Here is an 18,314-nt window from a genome sequence, read left to right on the forward strand (position 1 = left end):
GGTCTCCCACATCATTGATGGGTTGCTAGCCGTACCTGAATTAATTTCTAAAAATGTTTTAAGTTCTTGGGAGAAGTACTTTACAAATTTACTATCTTTTATCAGGAAGGGGTCCATACGCCAATGCCGAGTGGATGTCCCATTGTTCCTTGCCTTAGTTTCCATTTATACAGCGGCGTAGTCGGAGATTGCTATCGTACCTATTTTACAGGATGATATGGAATTTTAAAAAATCGATGGGGCAAAAAACATATCAATTCTTGTATGACATTTATGTGGATTAGAGTAGAAAGAAAAATCTCTACCCTGTGGATGGAGACATCTCCATATATCTACCAATCCTAATTCTTTATTCAGATCCGCCAGTTGTCTAGATCTGGGAGATACTCCAGCAGCACTCTTGGGGATCCTATCTATTTCCAGATCCATAATACAATTAAAGTCTCCCCCTATAATTGTATGACGGGCACCAAAGGCCATCAATTTTGAAAAAGCTTCCGTTATAAATTTAAAGGGGTGTGCCGGGGGGCAGTACACATTTAAGATCCCATATTCCTCTCCATTTATGAGGGCTTTAATCAAAATATATCGTCCAGATTCGTCTTTTATCTGATTTAGAACTTTGAAAGGGAAATTCTTCCTAACAAGAATAACGACTCCCCTGCTTTTTGAGTTAAAAGAAGAAAAAAAGACCTGATCAAATCCACCCTGCCGTAATTTTAAGTGTTCTTTATCCGACAGGTGTGTCTCCTGTAGGAGAGCTATATCAACTCTCTCTTTCTTAAAATTTGATAATATTTTCTTCCTTTTAACTGGCGAATGACTCCCCCTGACATTCCAGGTGCACCACTTAACCGACTGATCAACCATAATCATCTGGGCAGATCCGAGACCCCTCGGGAGGGGAAACCCTATCTAGAACATCCCGAGCATGGAGCATATAAGGTTTACAAAAATAAAGGCTCTCTAATACACTCAAAACAATATAATAAAAAACTATTTCTAAATAAAAAAAATATAAAACGTACCTAATTGGAGATTTTCCCCCTTGTTCCCAGGGAGCGTCACTTCCTCTCCCACAGTCCATCTTATCCTCTCCCAACCAATGCCCCACCCTTGACCCAGGTGCTCTTCAATAAAATGAGGAGAATTCAAATATAATACAAAGCTAGAGTTAACAGTGAGCACCCTACCCCCACCCACACCAACATCTGCATATATTTGGGAATGTTAATACCATATATAAATATATAACCATAAAATTACAATCTCAACAAGTAATAATTAAATATAATAATACAAAATAACAGGGGAAAAAACAACCCCGCTCCTAAAGACAGAAGTAAAATAGAATAAGGTAACCACCTCCCCCCACCAACATTAACTAAACGCCCCAACATATATATATATATATATATATATTTTACACGTACATACATACCCACATATATACATAAAGTAATAAAAGAAAACAAACCCACGCGGTGGGGGGGTGGGTGGGAGAAAAATCAAATCCCTCTCCCCGCCCCCATAATAATATTAAACAATAAGGTAAAAAAAAAGGAGAAACAAAAAAAGGTGGGGGGATGTAAACCAAAGTAGAAGGAAAGGCAGACCAACGTCCACTATCTCTTACAGTTTATTTAAGAGAGTCCAAAATTCCTTAGCCGTCTCTGGTGATCCGAAGTTATATAAGGATCCTTCGTGGCTAAAACGTAGCGTCGCTGGATAGCGTAAGGAGTACTGAGTATTTAAGTCCCTTAAACGCTTCTTCACCTCATCGAATGCCTTCCTCTTTCGGACCAAAGCTGGGGAAAAGTCCTGGAATAGCATGATCTTGAATCCTTTATAGATCATGGCTTGGGGATCTTTTCCAAGATTTCTTGAGGCTTCTAGGAGCATCTGCCTCTCCCTATAGCTCTGCAGCTGGAACAGGACCGGGCGTGGGTGCTGGTTTGAGCCGGGCCCACGTATTGCGACCCGGTAGGCCCATTCCACCCTTACCTGGCCTGATCCAGCATGCAGATTTAAAAGCTGTGGCAGCCATTGCTCCAGGAATGCTGTGAGCTGGCCTCCCTCTTCCTGTTCGGGAAGGCCCAGCAACTGAATATTTTTTCGACGATCTTGATTATCGAGGTCGTCAATATGATTTTCTAAGGCCCGGACTCGCTGCTCGAGAGTCCGGACCTGATCGGCAGCCGATTGAGCTGCAGTCTCCGAGGTCACAGCCTTTAACTCCGCCCCTCCGACTCGGCGCTCCAGTTCCTGGATGTCTCGGCCGTGCTTCTGCAGTGCGGCCGAGAGTGAGTCCCATCGATGTCGGGACTCCTCAATAAAGGCGTCGATCTTCACATCCAGCTTGGTAATCATCTCCACAAGGCTTGTTACCGTCGGTAAGTCCCCCGGGGCAGCTGTGGACGCCTCTGCTGCAGCTGAAGAGGGAGAGGGTGGGGTAGGGGGTCCTGATTGTTGAGAGCTGCGGGCTCCCTTCCCTTTGGTCATTTTTCACTTAATGTTAAACTATTTAAATGTAATAGTAAGCAGCTATTTAAAGTTAACAGCTATTATGGATGATTTGTTGAGTGTGGTGGGGGTGGGTGACTCACTTTGCCCAAGTCTTGGGAAGAGCACTGTGGACTCAGACTTGCTGGGTCGCCGCCATCTTGGATCCCCACCAGAAAGTATCTTTAAAAAATGCAATAAAAGCACAGGTTCTACTGAATAGCAAAGATACAAAGACCACCAAAGGGCTTCAAAGCAACTTCTATGAGCAATGATATAAGATTAGTGTTTGGAGTTCTGGAATTTTAAAAAAAATTTGTTTGACTGAGCATATCTTATTATTGCTTTGCTATCTAGTGTAACGGAGCTGCTCCTTTAATGAGGTTATGCTGTCCTTAGCTTTTGTTTTTCCAGAGTGGTTATAAATGACACAGACTCCAAAAAATCTGGGGGTTGAAGGGTTTTAGGGCCAAATTGATAAGAGTTAACAGAGACTGCCTCAGGCAGAAGGCATTAAGGTTTGAAAAAAAACACGTACAGTGAAAGGGGAGTAGTCAGTTCTCCCTGCTCAGCTTTTCTCTGGTTTGTTTTTTTTAAAGCAGTAGTGTGAAGAAAGGCTGCTGGACCCAAAGAAGCAGATCCAAGATGGTACTCTCTCTCTGACTCCTTTTCTGTAACAACCTGTGTTTGACATCAAAATAAAAAAATAGTTATAACTACATAAAGGGAATGTGGTTGGTCAGGAGCAATGTTGGAGGAGAAAGTGAGGACTGCAGATGCTGGAGATCAGAGCTGAAAATGTGTTGCTGGAAAAGCACAGCAGGTCAGGCTCATGCCCGAAACGTTGATTCTCCTGCTCTTTGGATGCTGCCTGACCTGCTGCGCTTTTCCAGCAACACATTTTCAGCTCAGGAGCAATGTTGGCCCAATAAAGGCTGAAAGTAAGGATATTATCAATGACTATCGAGGAATAACAGATATGTTGAATAATTACTTTGCCTCAGTATTTACAGTAGAAAAGGAGAAATACTCGACAGAAACCCCAAAGAAATTCATGGAGGATCAGAAATAGGGACAGAATAAAATTAACATTAGTAAATAAAACATTGGCAATGAATAAATTAATGGAATTAAAGTAACAAATCCCAGGACCTGATAGTTTCCATCCAAGAATGTTAAAGGAAGTACAGAAGCACATTGTAGACTCCCGAACTGTAATCTCTCAGAGTTCCCCAGATATAGGAGTCAACCTTCTAGATTGAAAAATTGCAGACGTTGCTCCACTTTATAAGAAGAGCAAAAGATGAAAAGTAGGAATTACAGCTGTGGTGGAGAAATTGTTTGAGTCTATAATCAAGGATGGGGTAACTGAACACCTTAAAATTTTCAGTGATTCAGGGACGCCAGCATGGATTCTGTTATTAAGCAGAGGTTGACCCCCTCTGAGAACTAAGACCGAAACACTGAAAGAGGAGCACCTCACCCTGTAATCTGTAAATGGGGTATGAAAAGTGATGTAACCTGCTTTTCAGCAACTTCTAGTGGGGGGTTAAATAAAATAAATCCTTGGCACTTTAAAATAAACAAGTAACAATTTATTTATCCAACACCAAACTATTAACAAACAGAATAAATCCCTCTAACTTCTGACTATTCTTGAATAAAGCAAGATTCTAATGATATGTTGTGTATGAAAGTGTTTAGTGTAGTGGGTTCACTTGTAATAATAACATGAACCCCAGGTCCTAATTGAGTTGGGAAACACTTCAGCGGCCAGGGGCATTCAGCCTCGGATCATCGAGTGACCGTCATCCAAGGTGGGCTTTGGGATAAGCAACAATGCAGGGTGGTTGAGCAGAGGCTGATAGCCAAGTTCGATATCCATGAGAATGGCCTCAACCGGGACCTGGGGTTCATGTCACACTACAGGTGACCCACTACACTATACACTCTCACACGTACACTCACACACAAGCACACATACACATATATTCTTACATTCTCTCAGACTCACGCAGACCCTCTCTCATACACACGCTCTCATTCACACACACATATACTCAGAACTTTCACACTTATGCACACACCCTCTCACAGGCTTATACTCTGTCAAACTCATGCACACACTCTACCAAAGATGCACATATGCACAGAGATGCACACGCATACTCACTCTCTCCTCCCCCCTTCCCCAACACACACACACACTTTCTCTCTCTCTATCTCTCTTCCCCCTCACATGCACGCACACACAGACAGAAAAGTCTATGGGGTGAATTTGCATTTGTTTGCAAATACATTCTATTTTGCTCAAAAAGCACACAATCTGCAGGCAGTCAATCCATGTGACATTTTATAAATTCCTACTTTGGAAATAGAAGCAGTCTGACTCAAGATTAGAATACAGGCAGACTGTAATCTCATATCTTTAATGCGTTGTCTGATCTGAGATGTCACTTTTCTTTATAAATCATCAACTTATCCCGGGAATGGGACTTAAAAGAAGTTCTAAGATTTACATATGAATGAATCAAAACCTGCAACCCATTTTAAAAGATGAAGGACTTAACAGCAACCTAGGTTTGTTCAATATATTGCATCAATTGCATGGTACTATGATCTTTGCTATTAATTCTGTGTCTTATGATCCTGCCCCACTAGCTACCTGATGAAGGAGCAGTGCTCTGAAAGCTAATACTTCCAAATAGACCTGTTCGACTATAACCTGGTGTTCTGTGATTTTTTTCACTCAGAAAAGATGGCTTTTTTTAATCTTTTGAAACCATAACTCCATTACATCATGAAATCCATAGCTCATTAATCTAGAGTCACACATTTTGTGCTAATTCTATTAAATATAACATTTAACAAAACCATTTCTATCTTACATAAACATTTTTAGTTTAAACTCGCAATAAAGCATTTACAATAATATGTTCATGACCAGCAACATGTACAATTTGTAAGTTAAATGCTTGTAACACAAGACTCCAACAAAATTATCTGCTGTTCTTCTAAATCTTTTCAGAAATGTCAAAGCATTGTGATTGGTATACACGATTATCTCTGATGATTTGTTTGCAATGTGAACATTAAAATGTTGTAAGGCCATTACCAAACTCAATAAGTTTTTTTTTCAACTTTTGAATATATTTTTCTGTTGAACATTGACTTTCTTTTAAAAATAACTGATTGGTCTTTCAATTCCTTAATCATCTTCCTGTAACAACAAATCTCCAACACTTACATTGCTGTGTCAATGGCAACTTTTAATAGATTCAAAAATTTGGAATGGCTAAAACTGGTGCAGTGGTTAACACTGCTTTTAAATTCTCAAATGCCTCCTGGCATTGTTTTGTCCACCAAGAGTTCATTTTCTTTTTTAACAAATCAGTCAATGATACCACCATGCTACTACAGTTTGGTGCAAATCTGCTACAGAATGCACTCAATCCTAAAAATCTTAGCACTTCCTTCTTCAATTATAGTCTTAGAAATTCCTCAATGGCCTTTATCTTCACATTCCTCGATGTCATCCATATATTCCAATGATGTCTGATCCGAATGTCACTTCCACTTTCGCAAATGCTCCACACGATTGTTCCACGAATGGCGAAAGATCACTAAGTCACCTATGTAGATAGCACAAATAGTCAATCCTCCCGTAACTCTGTTCGTAAGCATTTGAAACGTGGCTGGTGTATCTTTCATTCCAACGGACATTACTTTAAATTGATATAGCTCATTTAGGGTTACAAAAGCAGAAGCTTCTTTTGCTCTCTCTGACAAAGGTACTTTCCAGTAACTGCGAAGTAAGTTCAACTTTGTGATGTAAATGGCTTGTTCCACATTTTGCACACAATTCTCAAGTGTTGAATTGAGTATGAGTCAGGTTTAGTCACAATGTTGACCTTCTGATAATCTATGCAGAATCATTAAGTACCATCGGATTTGGAAACCAACACGATCGGCAAACTACACTCACTTTGACTTATCTCTACGATGTCTTCTTGGACCATCACTTCTACTTCTCAAACTGTGCTTCTTTAAGAGGATTGAGCCTGTGTTGTTTTATCAGAACAGCATGTCCTATATTAACCTTATGTACTAAGACATTAGTCCTCCCCATTCTATTTCCACATGGGTCCTCATAGCACTGTCTTTCAATTCAGTTGTCTGTTCCTGGGACAGATAGCTCACTATACTATCTCATTCCTTCAGATAATAGCATTCTGGAATTCCGGGTAAAGCCCATATCTGCGGAATCATTTTCCTTGCATTTAGTTATCTGTGGCTCGAACACATAACAAAGAAAACTAGGGACCAGGAGCTGCCAGGAAGCTAAACTTCCTATTTAAATGAATGGGTTCACTCCTGTCCACGGTTTCAGTCTCTTGTACTAGGTCCTGGAATTTATATCCCTATGAGTACAGGGGAACTACTGTACACACTGATTTCTTTTCCAAGTAGGCTTGATAATATAAATACTTTATTATCTCATTTTTTTGTTGTAACTCCATTAATCTTTCTGAACTAAACACCTCTGCCTGATCCTCGACCTACTTAGGTATTTCCTTTACCATGGTAACAAACAGAGTGTCTGGACCTCAATTCCTTCATCTTTCTCTTTTGTTTTCCCTTCTTATTTTAAGTTACGGCTGTAGCATCTTGTCACCACACAGTCTGGAAAAATGCCAAGGCATTTAACTTTTCAGTCCTTAGTTCCCTAGTTTTCTTTTGGCTTTTCCACTACAATGGGCATCACTCCCACTGTGATCCAGCTATCCCGTTTCCAAGAATAAACTGTATTCCTTGAACAGCCAATTTTCCATCACTCCCACTTATCACTTTCACAATCTTGATTGGACTTTCTAGCCTTATCTTACAGGGGAACACCACTCCTCTCTCCATTTATTCCACATATTACCACTCTCTCGGACAATATTTCCAAAGGAGTGCAAATGTTTTCATCTTTTTACAGACTCTTGAACCTCTCAATATTTTAACTTCTTTATCTACTCCCCTGCTCCACCTGAGTATACCTTATCCACACAGGTGAAGGCTTTCAAAAGTTCGGGGGACCATCTTACTATCCAGCCCATGATTAGGCTATGCACTCTCCTGCAGACCTTCAACTTGTCTTGGGATTACCTTCACTACTTTAACTAACACCACTGGTCTAGCCTCTTTTACTGCACTTTTTATCCCTGTGCCTTTCTTAAAGCACCAGCACTGTGGCTTTGTGTGTTGTGCTCTGTTGCAGTAAAAACACGAGGCCTTTCACCTCCATTTCACCCTCTTGGGTTTCTTTTTTTACATGTGGTAAACTGTTCTCAGTGTGATCTACTTTTTGTTTATCATTGAAGGGTCTTCCTCTTTCCCAATTTCAATACTCATGGAATGAAACGGTTGTTGGAAGCTAGATTTTGATTATGCACTAATGCGTATTCATCTGCCATCTCTGCAGCTCTTCTCACTGTTTTGGCTTTCTGTTCCTCAACGTGAGTTTGTATCACTTCCAGGAGTATAAATTCCTTCAGCAGAATAATATCTCTAAAAGCCTCATATGTCTTTTCTATCTATAGTGCTCTCACCCATCTATTGAAGTTGCTCTGTTTAAACTTTTCAAACTTAATATAAGTCTGACCTGGTTCCTTGCTTATATTTCTGAGTTATTATCTATATGCTTCTGGTACCAATCCATAGGTATTCAAAATAGCCTGTTTTACTTCTTCATAATCTCTTGACGCCTCATCTGTTAACACCTCACTAGTCCAAACCCAAAATGTAGACTCTCCTGCTCCTCTGATGCTAACTAACCTGCTGCACCTTTTCCAGCACCACACTTTATTAACTCTGACTTTTCAGCATCTGCAATCCTCACCATCTCCACTTCACTAGCTGAGCCTACCAACTTGGTCTGAATTATTACCTGCAGTCTCTGACCAGTCCATCTGTACAGCCAATTTCTCGAAGTAAATAAAAAAGGCTTCTACATCTTTTTCATTGAATTTTGGTAATGGTTGGGCATATTTGTAACTATATCTCCAACAGGCAATTGACTATGATGAGTTTTCTCATCATCATTTCTATCTTGTTGTACTTTTACTTCTGTCATTTTTGCTTCAAGTTCCAAGTTCATCCTTTCCACTTAAACATTCTTTCCCTTTCTTTATATTCTGCCATGGCTATCCTTTCTTTTTCCCCTAATTCCAGCCTTTTAAGTTCACTTTCTAACTCAGCTTAGTTCATTTGCAACTTATTTTTTGCTAACTCCACTGCAGTTGACTGCCTCTCTGGTATACATGAATGCTTGGCTAACTCCAATACAATTTCAGCTTTCTTATCATCCCTAGTTAAACACAATTTTAGCCTGTTTGGTAATTCTAAAGGAGTCACTTTTTTTCTGTCTTCCTAAACTTTCTTGGCAAATTCAGGGAGCATCTTCGACCCCCAGAACCTCTTTAGCAACCTTATGAGCCATTTCCCCACTTCTGATTTAACTAACAACATGCAACTGAAATTAAACAGATTTTCCACTTCTGGCGTAAGTATTATTTGAAGATCGAGAACACTAGTACCCAAGTCCACTTAATCGGCTAGGATCTTTTGTTCCCTAAATCTGTCCAAATCTCAGACTAGCCCCACAGTCTATTACAAAAATTGACCCCCCTCTCTGAGAACTAAAACCAAAATATCCAAAGAGGAACACTTCACCCTATAATCTGTAAAAGAAGTGACAAAAGTGGTGTAAACTGCTTTTTAGAAACATCTAGTGGTTAAATAAATTAAATTCCTGGCACTCACTTTAAAATAAACAAGTAACAGTTTATTTATCCAATGTAGAATCATACAGATGTTCAGCCGTTTGGTCCAACTCATCCATGCCGACCAAATATCCCAAACCCAATGTAGTCCCACCTACCAGCACCTGGCCCAGATCCCTTCAAACCCTTCCTATTCATATACCCACCCAGATGCCTTTTAAATATTTCAATTGTACCAGCCTCCCCCACTTCCTCTGGCAGCTCATTCCATACATGTACCACCCTCTGCGTGAAAATGTTGCCTCTTAGGTCTCTTTTATATCTTTCCCCTCTCACCCTAAACCTATGCCCTCTAGTTCTGGACTCCCTGACCCCAGGGAACAGACTTTATCTATTTATCCTATCCATGCCCCTCATGATTTTCTAAACCTCAATAACGTCACCCCTAGCCTCTGATGCTCCATGGAAAACAGCCCTAGCCTATTCAACCTCTTCCTGTAGCTCAAATCCTCAAACACTGGTAACATCCTTGTAAATCTTTCCTGAACCCTTTCAAGTTTCACAACATTGTTCCGATAGGAAGGAGATCAGAATTGTATGCGATATTCCAACAGTTGCCTAACCAATGTCCCGTACAGCTGCAACATGACCTTCCAACTACTATACTCTATATTCTGACTAATAAAGGAAACCATACCAAATGCCTTCTTCACTATACTATGTACCTGCGATTCCACTTTCAAGGAGCTAAGAATCCAAGGACTCTTTGTTCAGCAACACTCCTGAGGATCTTACCATTAAGTGTATAGGTCCTGCTAAGATTGCTTTCCCAAATATACCACCTCGTATTTATCTAAATTAAACTCCATCTGACACTTCTCAGCCCATTGGCCCAATAACTAAACAATTAGCAAACAGAATAAATCCCTTCTAACTACTAACTATTCCCAAATAAAGCAAGATTTTAATGGTATGCTGTTCTAATAAAAACAAGTCCCACTTATCTAAAAAAAAGTCCCTTGAAATTACAGCCAAATTACAGATCTTCTGGAATGTCTTATGCCATCTTTGTTGATTCTTTGTTCAGGAATACCTTCTCCGTCAAATCTTCTGTCAGGAATATTAACTAGTTGTGCCATTGGTACTGTTTTTATTGAGATGGCACTTTCTCTAAGACATAGATGAGGTGCAAAAGCCAGCAATTCTCTCGTGAGCTGAGGCTGTTAGCTGTTGCAGATAGCAGTCAGCGTTGCTGCCTTTGTCCAACTGCCCCCTTCTTTTATATCCTTGATGACATATCAATATTTCTTACAATAACATTGTTGTCAAAACCATCCAACTTAAATTTAATATCTAAGTATCTGGTTCAAACCAATTGGCTAAATTCAAAATCCTATTGTATTGGTTAAATAAAAACTGCTGTTTGACCTGCCAACTATATGGGCTTTTGATATAAATATTTTAATCTGGGTCCTCTCTGTATACTTACAAACTTTCAAGCTACTGCTCACAGACATCCATTTTAAATCTCTAAGCACAGGAAAAGCACATGGTCTTTTAAAGGGACCACACAGTGTTTCCCCCTCTGAGCGTTTTACAAACATCAAATTCTAACTTCCTGGTTCCAAAGTACTCTACCCAACATTACAACAATTCATACTGGATGAATGAGCAAAATGGTGGCAAATGGAGTTCAATGTAGTGCTCATTTTAAAACTAAAACGGATAGATCACTGTACTTTTTTGATGGTATGAAGTTAAATATAATAGATTTTCCCAGACTTGGGAGTTCAGGTGTATAGATCATTAAAATGTCACAACAAGTACAGATAATAATCAATAAAGCTGATGGAATGCTGGCCATAATATGTATAGGGGCATAAGAATCTGTGAGGACTGTGACACAAGGAATACGCTGATAATCAAATTCCATGACTCCATCCTTACTATAAATGTTTTGATCCAGTCATTGAAATGGTCATCTTTAATGGACCCAAAATAATCAATTTTTTAGGAACAAAACATATTCTTAAAGAAAATGGCAAACAATAATTCACACATAAGCTATGATCTGAAAGAGAATGCATCTCTTGCTTTAATCCAAGAGATAACCAAAATCATATAATACAAAAAGAGATGTAGAGATAGTGGGATGTCGGGATGTCTTCTTTACTGACTCCTGTATTTGTAGAACAGTCCAGAAAGTCCAACAGAGGCCTCTAGTCCTCTGAAAACCAAAGTTTCCAGTGATTGAGGCAATAAACTCTATCTCTTTGAAAGCCCTGTCTGGCTACTTTTCCAAAGTCACTTGATTGCCAATAAACAGCAGAAAAAAAAATAAAGCACACATTAAATCTCTTGGTGAAATCTCTTTCAATCAACAAAATCCTCCAGTTTTCTTTCTTCAATAGTTCTTACACGTAAATAAGTATTCTTGAGAGCTCCGACAGATAATTATCTCAACTTACTATTACATTTAAACATTACATTCATCAGGCACAAGTGTTTGAGCAAATATTAGGCTACTAGATTACAATAAATGTGGCTGTTTATAATACAGTATCATGCTTCAAGTGATCTGAGGTAAAATGGATTATGAGATCTTTATACCTCAGGACACATGTCACACAAAAGTGGTGATGGCATGAAAGTATCCCCTAAAGGTATACTGACACAATGGCTATCATTGAGTCATAGAGTTTTTACAATATGGAAACAGACCCTTCAGGCCAGCATGTTCATACACGTCAAAATCCATTTATTCTAAAGCCTCTTTCCAGCACTTGGCCCATAACCAGTATTCTGTGGCAATTCAAGTGTTCATCTACATAATGATTAAACATCTTGAGGGTCTTTACTACTCTTTCGATATAAATTCCAGATATCCATCACCCTTTGGGTGAAGAACGTTTTCCTCAAATCCCCTCTAAAGCTCCTGCCTCTTTAAACTGTGTCCCCTGGTTATTGGCTATTCTACTAAGGGGAAATGTGGCCCCTTAACAACTCTGTCTATGCCCCCTCAGAATTTTGTACATCACAGTCTTCTTGCTCTAATGAACTTAACTCTAGAATATATAGCTTCTCTTCATAGCGGAATACTGTGGCCCAGGCAAAATCCTGGTGAATATCTTTTTCAAGGTATCAATTTTTTAGATGATTTGTAGCTCAGGTTGATGATAAGTATGCGAGGTATAACACAACAGAACGTAAATACGTTGGAAACAGTTCACAGGACTTTTACAAGTCTAAACTTTGGATTATAGAATCCCCACAGTGTGGAAACAGGCCATTCAGCCCAACAAGTTCATACTAACAGTTTGAAGGGCGTCTCCCTACCCTATCACTGTAGCCCTATATTTCCCATGGCTAATACACCCAACCTATACATCCCTAAACAGTATAGATAATTTAGCATGGCCAATCAATGTAAATTACACATTTTTGGACTGTGGCAGCACCAGGTGGAAACCCACGCAGACATGGGGACAATGTATAAACGCCACACCGACAATTGCCTGAGGCTGGAATCAAACCCATGTCCCTGGTGCTGTGAGGCAGCAGGGCTAACTACTGAGCCACCGTGCTGTCTTGAACTTCGGGGTAAAGTTTGGACAAACTAATCTTCTGTCCACTGAATTTAGAAGAGTAAGAGGTGACTGAGGGAGTAGAAGGAGGCCCTTTGAGACTGCGCCACCAATCAATATGATCAAAACTGGACCTTTATCTCACTGTCATATTCCTGCTTTCTCGCTAAACCCTTTGATTCATTTAATATACATAAAAAAAACTTCTTGAACATACTCAGTGACCTTGCCTCCACAGTCTTTGGCAGTAGAGAATTTCATAGGTTAACTAGAACCTGAATGAAGAAATATTTCCTAACCTCAGTTCTAAATGGTCTACTCCAAATCCTGAGATTATGCCCCTTGGATCTAGACTCCCCTCGTCAGGATAAAACAGAGACCTTGCATCTGGTCTACCAAGCCTGAGAATTTCATGCATTTCAATCAGATCCCCTATCAAGATTCCAAACTCAGTGAATACAGGTCCAGTTGAGCCAATCTTTTCTCATATAACCGTCCTGCTTTCATTAGTATCAGCCTAGTGTGCCCTCGTTTCACTCCCATTATGGCAAGTATACCCTCTCTTAGATACCAAAACTGTAAATAATATTCTCTGTACAGTCTCATTAAAGCCGTATATAACTGGAATAAGACAGTCCTGCTTCTGAAGTTAAATCATCTTACAATAAATAAAGACCAAAAACTCTTTGCCTTATTCTGGGTAATCCAAGATGGAGGACGGGAAAAATTTTTGGCTGTAAGAGCTGCTCCTTTTTTTGAGGTATTTTACATGTTGGAGGTGATTTCCTTGAATTCCAGGAGCAGCAATTACTGTTTTCTCTGCTGTTGCATTGTTTTGGAACTTTGGAAAAAAAAGTCAAAACAACAGCAGTTTTAAAAGGGAGAAGAGCAGACAAAGGAAGCACATGGTGAGGACAGTGTAGGAGAGAGAGAGGGAGGGAGAGAACTTGCACAGTTACTGCCTTTGCTGTTTGAATTCGTGTATCACTGGTCATCGGAGTGCATCTGGGAAAATTAACAAACCGTGATATTCACAACTAATCTTGGAGGAATGGTTGGGTGAAGTTCACAGCACAGAATCAGATAAGTTAATTGTTTTAAGCCTGTTCAAGAGAAAGGCTGCAGTAGTGAGTATAGTGGATTCTTTCTTGATTATATGTTTTTGGAGATAAGTCTCTTGATTAAACTTAAAATGTAAGCCATAGCAATTAATTTAACCTGGGGGAGTGTTTGTAGAGGAATAAGATGGTGTTATTTTCTGGGTCTGTAGATTGTGAAGGAGCAAAATTGGCCTTTGCAGTGATATGTACTTCTTGTCAGATGTGAGACTTTAAAGAGAGTTTAAGGGTTACTGCAGATTATATCTGCCATAAATGCTGTTGGATGCGAATCTTATCAGACCAAGTGGATCGGTTGGAGAGACAGATAGAAGCTATGAGAAATTTGCAACAGCAACAGTATGTGATGGATGGCAGATATAGGAAGGGGGTACGTCTCAGATACAGTCACAGAGATGGGTTAACAAAGTTTGTGAGAAGATTTGTAGCTCAGGTGCTCATTGTGTGGTTCTGTTCACCAAGCTGGGAATTTGTGTTGCAGAAATGGGTTAACTCCAGGAAGGGTAAGAGAGGTAGGCACCTAGGGCAGGAGTCTTTTGTGGATACACCCATCTCAAACAGGTAAGCTGTTTTGAAAAATGTAGGGAGTGATAGATTCTCAGGGGAACATAGCACGAACAGCCAAGTTTCTGGTATTGAGACTGGCTCTAATGCAACGAAGAGTGTGTCGGCTTCCAAGAGATCAATTGTGTTAGGGGATTCTCTAGTCTGAGGTAGAGACAGACGTTTCTGTGTCCAGCAGAGAAAAGGCAGAATGTTGCATTGTTTCCCAAGTGCCAGGATGAAGGATATCTCAGAGAGGGTGCAGAATGTTCTCATGGAGAAGAGGGGCCAGCATGAGGTCATTGTCCACATTGGAACTAATGGCATAGGAAGGGAAAAGGTTGAGATTCTGAAGGGAGATTACAGAGAGTTAGGCAGAAATTTAAAAAGGAGGTCCTCAAGGGTAGTATTATCTGGATTACTCCCAGTGCTACAAGCTCGTGAGGGCAGGATAGAGCAGATCAATGCATGGCTGAGGAGCTGGTGTATGGGAGAAGGATCATTGGAATCTCTTTTGGGGTAAAGTGAACTGTGCAAGAAGGACGGATTGCACCTAAATTAGAAGGGGTCTAATATACTGGCAGGGAAATTTGCTAGAACTGCTTGGAAGGATTTAAACTAATCAGGTGTGTGTGTGTGTGTGTGTGTGTGTGTGTGTGTGGGTGGGGATGGGGATGGGGATGGGGTGGGGAACCCAGGAAGATAGTGAGGAAAGTGATCAATCTGAGACTGGTACAGTTGGGAACAGAAGCGAGTCAAACAGTCAGGGCAGGCAGGGATAAGGTAGGACTAATAAATTAAACTGCATTTATTTCAATGCAAAGGGCCTAACAGGGAAGGCAGATGAACTCAGGGCATGGTTAGGAACATGGGACTTGAATATCATTGCAATTACAGAAACATGGCTCAGGGATGGGCAGGAGTGGCAGCTTAATGTTCCAGGATACAAATGCTACAGGAAGGATAGAAAAGGAGGCAAGAGAGGAAGGGGAGTGGCATTTTTGATCAGGGATAGCATTACAGCTGTGCTGAGGGAAGATATTCCCAGAAATACATCCAGGGAAGTTATTTGGGTGGAACTGAGAAATAAGAAAGGGATGATGACCTTATTGGGATTGTATTATAGACTCCCACAACAGTCAGAGGGAAATTGAGAAACAAACTTGCAAGGAGATCTCAGCTATCTATAAGAAAAATAGGGTGGTTATGGTAGGGGATTTTAACTTTCCAAACATAGACTAAGACTGCCATAGTGTTAAAGGTTTAAATGGAGAGGAATTTCTTAAGTGTGTACAAGACATTTTTCTGATTCAGTGTGTGGATGTACCTACTAGAGAAGGTGCAAAACCTGACCTACTCTTGGAAAATAAGGCAGGGCAGGTGACTGAGGTGTCAGTGGGGGAGCACTTTGGGGCCAGCGACCATAATTCTATTTGTTTTAAAATAGTGATGGGAAAGAGATAGACCAGATCTGAAAGTTGAAGTTCTAAATTGGAGAAAGACCAATTTTGACGGTATTAGGCAAGAACTTTCGAAAGCTGATTAGAGGCAGATGTTCGTAGGTAAAGGGACGGCTGGAAAATGGGAAGCCTTCAGAAATGAGATAACAAGAATCCAGAGAAAGTATATTCCTGTCAGGGTGAAAGGGAAGGCTGGTAGGTATAGGGAATGCTGGATGACTAAAGAAATTGAGGGTTTGGTTAAGAAAAAGCAGGAAGCATATATCAGGTATAGACATATCGAGTGAATCCTTAGAAGAGTATAAAGAAAGTAGGAGTATACTTAAGAGGGAAATCAGGACGGCAAAACGGGGACATGAGATAGCTTTGGCAAATAGAATTAAGGAGAATCCAAAGGGGTTTTACAAATATATTAAGAACAAAAAGGTAACTAGGGAGAGAATAGGGTCCTTCAAAGATCAGCAAGGCGGCCTTTGTGTGGAGCCACAGAAAATGGGGGAGATACTAAATGAATATTTGCATCAGTATTTACTGTGGAAAAGGATATGGAAGATATAGACTGTATGGAAATAGATGGTGACATCTTGACAAATGTCCAGATTATAGAGGAGGAAGTGCAGGATATCTTAAAACGGTTAAAAGTGGATAAATCCCCAGGACCTGATCAGGTGTACCCGAGAACTCTGTGGGAAGCTAGAGAAGTGATTGCTGGGCCTCTTGCTGAGATATTTGTATCATCGATAGTCACAGGTGAGGTGCCGGAAGACTGGAAGTTGGCAAATGTGGTGCCACTGTTTAAGAAAGGCAGTAAAGACAAGCCAGGGAAGTATAGACCAGTGAGTCTATCCCTTGTGGTGGGCAAGTTGTTGGAGGGAATCCTGAGGGACAGGATGTACGTGTATTTGGAAAGGCAAGGACTGATTCGGGATAGTCAACATGGCTTTGTGCGTGGGAAATCATGTCTCACAAATTTGAGTTTTTTTAAGAAGTAATAAAGAAGATTGATGAGGGCAGAGCAGTAGATGTGATTTATATGGACTTCAGTAAGGCATTCAACAAGGGAGACTGATTAACAAGGTTAGATCGCATGGAATACAGGGAGAACTAACCATTTGGATACAGAACTGGCTCAAAGGTAGAAGACAGAGGGTAGTGGTGTAGGGTTGTTTTTCAGACTGGAGGCCTGTGACCAGTGGAGTGCCACAAGGATCGGTGCTGGGTCCTCTACCTTTTGACATTTATATAAATGATTTGGATGCGAGCATAAGAGGTACAGTTAGTAAGTTTGCAGATGACACCAAAATTGGAGGTGTCATGGACAGCGAAGAGGGTTACCTCAGATTACAACAGGATCTGGACCAGATGGGCCAATGGGCTGAGAAGTAGCAGATGGAGTCTAATTCAGATAAATTCAAGGTGCCGCATTTTGGGAAAGCAAATCTTAGCAGGACTTATACACTGAATGATAAGGTCCTAGGAAGTGTTGCTGAACAAAGAGACCTTGGAGTGCAGGTTCATAGCTCCTTAAAAGTGGAGTCGCAGACAGATAGGATAGTGAAGAAGGCGTTTGGTATGCTTTCCTTTATTGGTCAGAGTATTGAGTACAGGAGTTGGGAGGTTATGTTGCGGCTGTACAGGACATTGGTTAGGCCACTGTTGGAATATTGCACGCAATTCTGGTCTCCTTCCTATCGGAAAGATGTTGTGAAACTTGAAAGGGTTCAGAAAAGATTTACAAGGATGTTGCCAAGGTTGGAGGATCTACAATGAGAGGCTGAACAGGCTGGGGCTGTTTTCCCTGGAGCGTCGGAGGCTGACGGGTGACCTTATAGAGGTTTATAAAATTATGAGGGGCATGGATAGGATAAATAGACAAAGTCTCTTCCCTGGGGTTGGGGAGTCCAGAACTAGAGGGCATAGGTTTAGGGTGAGAGGGGAAAGATATAAGAGACCTAAGGGGCAACCTTTTCACGCAGAGGGTAGTACGTGTATGGAATGAGCTGCCAGAGGATGTGGTGGAGGCTGGTACAATTGCAACATTTAAGAGGCATTTGGATGGGTATATGAATAGGAAGGGTTTGGAGGGACATGGGCTGGATGCTGGCAGGTGGGACTAGATTGGGTCGGGATATCTGGTCGACATGGACGGGTTGGACCGAAGGGTCTGTTTCCATGCTCTACATCTCTATGTCTCTATTTGCCTGTTACTTTCATTGACAACTGCACAAAGATACCCAGATCTCTTTGTATAGCCATACTTCCTGATATATCACCATTTCAATCATACACTGACTGTCTGTCTGGTTTTCACACCAAAGTGTAGAACCTTAAACGTATCCA

Source organism: Hemiscyllium ocellatum, chromosome 35 (genome assembly GCF_020745735.1).
Source record: "Hemiscyllium ocellatum isolate sHemOce1 chromosome 35, sHemOce1.pat.X.cur, whole genome shotgun sequence".
NCBI classification, from domain to species: Eukaryota; Metazoa; Chordata; class Chondrichthyes; order Orectolobiformes; family Hemiscylliidae; genus Hemiscyllium; species Hemiscyllium ocellatum.